Source organism: Macrosteles quadrilineatus, unplaced genomic scaffold, assembly GCF_028750875.1.
Source record: "Macrosteles quadrilineatus isolate MER2022 unplaced genomic scaffold, UCM_ALF_1.0 Scaffold_4__1_contigs__length_99947679, whole genome shotgun sequence".
Taxonomy (NCBI): domain Eukaryota; kingdom Metazoa; phylum Arthropoda; class Insecta; order Hemiptera; family Cicadellidae; genus Macrosteles; species Macrosteles quadrilineatus.
Genome location: NW_026542597.1, coordinates 43446738 through 43455112, shown reverse-complemented (window position 1 = coordinate 43455112; position 8375 = coordinate 43446738).

Below are 8375 nucleotides of genomic sequence, written 5' to 3'. Positions count from 1 at the left end.
TTTTACTTATATGTAAATATGTATTTTGCAGTTAGATTGAAACTTACATTGAATAATATTAATAATCAAAGTCTTTGCTGCTTTATTATTCTTTTTAGAGCTTATAACCAATATTTTACTAAGTGTATTTATTATAAAACTTTTTTATAAATTTTAATGGTTTTGTTTGTGTGTGTGCAGGTTTTCGAACACCCAATTAATTTTTATCCATACACTATGATAAAAGATCAAACTTTTTCAAGGAACTGTGTACCAATACAAATATTTGTTTGTAAAATGTTTTACAATACAATATTTTTGTTAAAATACACATACTCGTCCAAATTGTTTTGTAAAAATATGTTGAAAAATCATACAAATCACTTCTACAGCTTAAATATTTTTCAGTTTAATTTTGAATAGTTATACAATATATTTACTGCACTTTATAGTCTTCACATAAATTAACATAAAATTTGTAACCTTATAAAGAACAATCAACTACTAATATAAATAATCAAAACTGGTATATAATTTAAAAATATATAACCAGGTGATTTTGAACTAACATTTAGAAAGGTGTTATGGAGCTTTTCAAGGGTGAGATTGTATATGCCATGATTTCAAAATCATGATACGGAAAAAAGTTGTAATGACAAACTGACACCCCCGGGATTGATAAGCCTGTGACAATGTCTGAAATGACACACGAGTAACAACTGACATTGATCATGTCAACATTTGTAAAAATATCCTATTCGTTTAGCATAAAACCATTATTTGTCCTATACATTCATCACTGAAGTTTCTAAATGTTTATCATGTTGTTACTAACCACAATATATGTGACATAATGATGGTCTAGAATTAAAAAAAAAAACTGTAAAACACCAAAGACTGTTGTAAGAACCTTGCCTTTGTCAATATCAAATAATAAGTTGTGTATCCTAGTCTCATAATATTTAAAAGATATATCGGGGACTGTTTGGTTGAATATCCCCGGTATTTTTAGGAAAATTAATAAAAGGTTTACTGTGACTTCCATACTTTACAATATTATTTATTCCAACACGAAATCCATTCAATATTATTATCAATTTTGATGAATAGATACAAACAATCTAATCAAATTAAAATTATTACACATTAAATATTTGTAAACTTAATAGTAAAACAATTTTGCTATACAATTTTTAAATTATGCAAAAAAACTTAATTTTTATGTAAATCCTTACCAAACTATAAACTCGTGCTAGAGAGAGTCTCGCTAATTACAGTAGTGTAGTAACAGTAAGTGTATAACAAATTTCATATTTTAAATTAATATTCTTGTCTTGTAGGAAATTTACTCTGTATTTTCAGTAGTTTATGCAAGCCTAAGCAATACCACTTGTTGCTGCTTGGGGTTGTATAATGATATGACGTATGCAACAGGTTCTGGATTAAAACATCTTTGGTAACCCTCGCTAGTCGCTACCTTATTTTCTAAAGATTTTAATATTTTTTAGTTGTGCCACATCATTTCCATTTTTCCTACGAATTTTATCTGATTCTGTAAGTGCATTGATGGCATGAGATGTAACCTTCGATTCAATAAATGCAGAATTAAATTCTGAACAAAATGGTACAAATCCCATTTCTGTTCAAATTACGGTTCAAAAGTTATTGTAAATTATGTTATTTTCCCATAAATCAACTAAAAATAGGATTTTATAAAAAAATCCGGTTTTGATTTAACATGGTATGTTATGGTCCTTACAATTTTGATATTTTTTTCATTTTTTAAAAATCTTTATTTTTTATGGGCTTTTTCCCATAAAATAACGGAAAAATAGGATTTTCCCAAAAACGGCCCGAACGATTTTGATAAAAAGATTTTATGTTACAGTCCTTTATATTCTGAACAAAATGGTACAAATCCCATTTCTGTAAAAATTATGGTCCAAACTTATTGTAAATTATGTTATTTTCCCATAAAACACCATTCAATGACGGAAAAATCGGATTTTCACAAAAATGTCCCTAACGATTTTGATACAAATTTAGTACGTTCTTTAAATTCTGATCAAAATCGTACTAATCCCATTTCCGTATATTTACTCTCACCGCTTACACATGATAAAGGTTGTTGACAAACTTATGGGAGAAAAAATGTGTATTATGCTGATACCGTTTATTTATAAATGAAAAAAAATAGAAGAAATTGTATAACGAATTCCAAGTTACGAAATCAGTTGCTTAATTTAAGTTCGGAATAAACAAATAAAAGAAGTTTCTTTAATAGTTTGGAACTCTCGCTTATGAATTATTCATGTTCAATTATTCTACCTCTGCAGTTCTAAGGAAAAAGTTTGTTAATTATATTTCATATTACTGTGGACAGACAAAATACGAAACAATTTTAGAAATAATGAATGTATTGGTTAGCGTCTCGGACTTCGGTGATGGGGGACGGGTTCGATTTTTGATAAATCCAAAAATCATATTTTATAATCCGATTCCTATTCTGAAACATAAAATATACACCGAGTCGCTGTGACGATTGCTCAAGACACAATGAAGACTCCATTGCATGAAAGGTAGTGTAAATAAATAAAACTATTTTTTCTAAATCAATATTTGCATCGCCTTGACTTACGCGTATGAAAAATTGACCACCTAATAAAATAAAAAATATTTAACCCATATGCAAAGAATAATCTCTAAACTAATATGGATAAACTTATAATGGCTTAACATAAAGACATTTAATAAAAACTACGTTTATTTTGTTTTACTTATTTTTGTAATCAGCAAAGCAAATTGTTTTGTTGTATGCAGTGAATCGACAAATCTCTGAGTAAAGAAACAAAACAAAGGTTTTATAATGATCCCGGCTTACGTGATGAATAATTCATTTTGGCAATCGCTTTATATTTGCCAGTCATAAATAAAGATTTTTGAAGACATTGTGGAATTTATCTAACAAGCTCTGAGTCTAAAAACGTAAATGTAAACTAAAAAAGAAGATTAGCCTTTTAAAACTTCCTCTAATGTATCTCTTGAAACATTTTGAAAAACTATGCGTATTGCAATGTTTGGTTCCTTTGAAAGTGCAGAACGTTATGTTCTGAGATATAACCTGTGCATTTAGACATGGTTATAGTAAGAAAGTAATGTCATTACTTCTAACGTTTACTATAATCATGATCCAACAAGGGCTACTATAATCAAAGCGTTTGCACATATAACGAACATAATGGAATAATATGCAAATAATATAAAGCCTGATCTGTTTAATTATATTATACAGCATCGTCAAATCAAATATTGCTCAGCCAACCTTTGTACAAATTGGAAGTAAGTGTAATTTATCTATATAGTAAAGAATGTAGACCAAATGTTTGATTTGGAAATGTATGTCCTACTAACCACGTACATACAGTATAGGCTGTTGGTGGGACAGAAAAGGATAAAAGAGAACGTAATCTGTTTGTATATCTAACACGAATCAATCAAAGCAATTCGAGATTTTTCTACGGGCCCGATTGAGTTATCTGGACGGATTAGTTTACCAAGAGAGGGACTAGAAACCTAGTTATTTCGTAAATATAAAACTATTTATTCAAAACAGGCAGGCACCCCTCGACAAAAAATGTCTCACTGTGAATAATAAATAATTTGACAATGAAAGATGAAACTATTATGTTTGTATACTTAGTGCAATGTGGATACGTTTCCATAAACAGTTTAGGTGACGAATTTTTTTAACTAGTTTATCGATTATGTAATGCTAAAAAGACATACTAATTTAGAAGTAATGTTTTCTCTCGATTTATCTTGGGTAGAAAATACTCGTAAAATAGATTAGCAGGACATTAAAATGTATTCTTAAATTTTAAGACTTCATGTATAGGTTAGCGTCTCGGACTTCGGTGAGGGTCTGGTTCGATTTTTGGTAGATCCAAAAATAATTTTTTATAATCCAATTCCAATTTTTAAATATAAGATATACACCAATTGGCTGTAACGATTGTTAAAGACACAATGATTATTGCATTACATGAAAGGGGATGTACCACTTCTAATCTAAAATATTGTTTCTCACTTATACTTGTTTTAAATACAATCTTTAACTGAAATAAATTTACAAAAATATTTTATACAAATTAGGACTATTTTTAATAATTTACATTGTGGTGATTATAAATACTGTGTAATGTTTTATGTTTATGTTTTAGTTAAAAATATGATGATACACATATTTTTCAATTATTTAAAAAAGACGAACTCTTGTACGGTCTTTAACAAGACAACTGTAAATGTTGTCTTGATCATAATTGTTGATATGAGATATTTGCTAGCGGAGCCCAGCCAAATTCACTAGATTCACTACAGCCTAGCTTTGAAACGCTTCATAACATATAAGCTAATAGCCACACGTACAGATAATATGTGATAATGCATATCCGACCAACCCCTTCATATTTAACATTGGTCCACCCGACCAAATAAACAGCTGAATCAAACTGAGTGTAGCATCACATACCGAATTAAGGAAAGGACCCAGCCATTATGGTCTGATATGTGGATGTATATCATTGTTATAATGAAACAAAACCACATCTGTACCAGTACCATATGGATTGATATTCTGCGTGTTGTATGTGGCTTATAGGTGGCATCATTTGTAGCGAAAAAGGTATGGCTTGTTTTTTTGATGCATAGTATAATATTTTAAGCTTTTGTTGACTGAAAAATAAAATTAGTGTCCTTTACACTAATTTAAATTACTGTTTAATAAATCCCAATCCAAGCATAAGTTAGTTTTGATGCATACAGGGTGGAAAAAAAGTCCCTAGACAGTTAAATATTTTTAAAATAATGAAGATAGAGCTAATAATTTGGAACAAAGCTATTGTACATTAAAAGAATTTTAACACATTATTCAGTGATGCGTTGCTTCCTCAGGGGCCGTGGTTCGCTAAAAACGTTAGAAAATCATAACTGTTGGCGGTTGATGTTGAAATTATTAATCTTAATTAGTAGAATACAACGCCGCAAATTTGAGCTCAAAAGAACAATTGAGTCAGAAATGGCAGCCGTTCAAAGATTGAAAATGGCAGTTTCAAGAAATTTTTGAACAGCTGCCATTTTCGACTCGGTTGTCTGTTTGAGTTCAAATTTAAGGCATTATATTTTACTAGTTTAGGTCTTTAATTTTATTTGCATATCGACCTATACATACGTTTAAGATTGTCTTCTGACTCCTAGTGGGACGCCTCCCTGAGGGGTTAGCATGTTACTGAATAATGTGATACTGTAGCATGATTTTAATGCTCAGTAGCTTTGTACCAAGCTCTATCTTTATTAATATCTCAAATATTTAACTCCTGGGACTTTTTCCCGCCCTGTATGAGGGATATGACATGAACGATATAACTATAACACTGAATCAGACTAATGTTTTCCGGATTTAGCATTCCGTAATCACGTTAGCAATGGTCAGTTAATATTGCATATTTTATGGTCAGTGATTACATTGCCATGTGGCTGTGAAATAATGGTTTGCATTTAGTTTCACATACAATCTCGTTATACATGCACGAAACGTAAGTAATTGTAAACCATACATATAAACATTTTTAATTATTTATTATGATTTTACTTCTTTAGATTTTTTTAATAGAGCCACGTAAATATAGATGGATCTTAACTTTTTAACAACAATGAAATAAATATTGCCGTTTTCTTTAAGATAACTTATCAGAATTGTCTTATTTTTTCCTTGTCTAATACCGAGTTGTTTTGTTTCCATTGTGGTTTTTGTTAGATAGTTGTAATTCCCAAATTAAAGCTCCAAAACAAAAAAGTTACGCTGACAATGAATGATGAAATTGGACGAGGAAATTGGGATCCGGGGATGTTGAGAATCATAATTGGGTTATGAGGGTTACAAAGAACAATAAAATTTGCGCAAACTTACTTAGTGTTCCAAGTAGGTACATAAACTCACAAATGTTAAGCAACGTTAAATTTTACAATCGACAAGATTAAGAAAAAAAACATTGAAAAATTAAAATACAAAACATTTTTCAGAATTTTGAAAACACTTTACAGTATATTTTTATTGGGAATTTTAATATTGTAAAATAAATGTTTAGTTATTACCCGATTGATATTCTAGAAAATTAGTCGTTATAACGTCAGCGAAAAGATTAGGTGGGATATGAAAAGTATCGACAGATAATTTTTTTTTATTTTTAAACTTATTAAAGCTTTTCTTTCCACCTGCGTAGAAATATTGTTGAAGGTGTAGAGAAACAAGTCATCCATCATCTTGCTTGACACCCTGTAATGGGATTGAAAAGACGAGTAATTGAAAAATGTGTCCTCAACATATGTAAAGACTTCAATGTATGTTGCTTCTTATGCATTGTCTCATAACGGGTTCATTAATATCATATTTTTAAATCTTTCTATGAACAATTTTAGCTTACATTAAACTTTGCTCTGCATAAATAATAATTTGTAAACAAGTGTTGGAATAAAAATGTAAATCAAAATGCCTATATAGAGCGATACAGGTATGAAACATTTACAACTATATATCTTGCTATAGTGATATCCAAATCATTGGTACCATGAGAGTCATATTAAGTCTCTCAGGGGAGAAATTTGTAAAACCTGAAGTGATTTGTAATTATCTATTAGTGTTATGACCAAAATTAACTATATGTCAAATAGGAAAATCTATATTATAGTTCGTTATTAACAAAGAAATTCACATTACGGTGAAAACGAAAAGCATCATGGAAAGTATTTAGGAGGAATTTAGGAAGTAGGCATTATTTAAGAAGGCATCTTACAGTATGAATAATTATTCTTTAACTGTTAAACAAATCTAGAAAATTTTCTCCAATAAGATTTATATCAGAAACCGATCAACCTTTGTTTATTATATTTTAAACTTTACAAACCGACATTATCTAAACATCACTATAAATAATTAAGCTTCAATAATCAAATGATTGGATTGCATTGCATATATGTGTTAATGAGTGATCATACTATTAATTATTAAAATTAATATTGTTTTGAATGTATTTTGAATATACAGTATATCATTGGTCCATAATATGAGTACATACTGAGTATACTCAGACATTATTTATTAACGCGAATGATAAACCATATGGACATTTACCAATTGAAGGAATTGTTCAACAATTCCAATAGCAAACAATATTCAATGATAATATTGGTATACGTAGAGAGTTATATGTAGAGATTGTTTTGGAAAACTACATCTATAAAATATAGTCTATTAAAATATAAAGCCTATTCATTTTTAGTTTTCTTGAGTTATCATGTATAAGATAAAATAACTTAAAATACCTTGATTCATAAAAATAATTCCAAAAATCCAATCACAATATGACACATGAAACATATCAAGAATCACATTTTACCAAACATTGCCACCAACGAAACGTTAGTCGAGCGAAGTTTCCAGTTCCCAACCTCAAAACTTACCTTCATTCTGGAGTTGGCCTGTAATTTCCCATAACTTTAAATATCATGTTAAGGTTTCAAACAGTTTCTATATGTTTGTAAGTAACTAGTAATTATTTTTTATCGTTTGAAGTCTATTTTATTTTCCTTATTGCTATTTAATATCCGAGGACAATAGTTACATGTATTTAATTATCAGAAACACAACATTAGAACAAATAAAACTTAATACGACTGTTACCAATAAACTGTTAAGAGATCGAATGTCGATAAATCTCTAAGCGAGTTTTCATGCATATGATTTGAATCGGAAATTAAAAATGGATTGTTTCCTTCCCCTTCCTTAAACTCTTTAAAATACGAACGTAGCTTTGAATAAGTGTAACTTGTAGGTTATGTATCTTCCTATTTAAAATTTTTAACTTTTCTCATCTTTACACATGATGAAAACAGTGTTATACCTTTCAGGTAACGTACATTTGCATAAAACTAATAATCCATTTAGCGATATTGTTTTTTCTTCTATTTTCATTTAACTAAATAAGGAAATGCATTATCTACTTAATTTCTACAAGTATAAGTAAGATGTTGGCACATAATCAAACAAACAAACTAGTTTATAGTTTATTAAACTTCACCATTTATTATTAAAAATGTATCTAAAAAAATAAATTTTAGTTTTTTTAGGTATTTTCAGATTAGTACATACTCTTTAGGTATGCTGTGTAAATAGACCCCTTTACCAAATATTTGCTGACCAGATCACTTCTACACGCAGTGTACCTTAAGAACTTTGGTAATACGAAGCTCTACTCCTTGAATAAACTTTCAGCCTTCAGGACCTCATATGAATACATAAATAAAATTAAACGCACTAATAAAGTTAAATATCATTAAAAAAT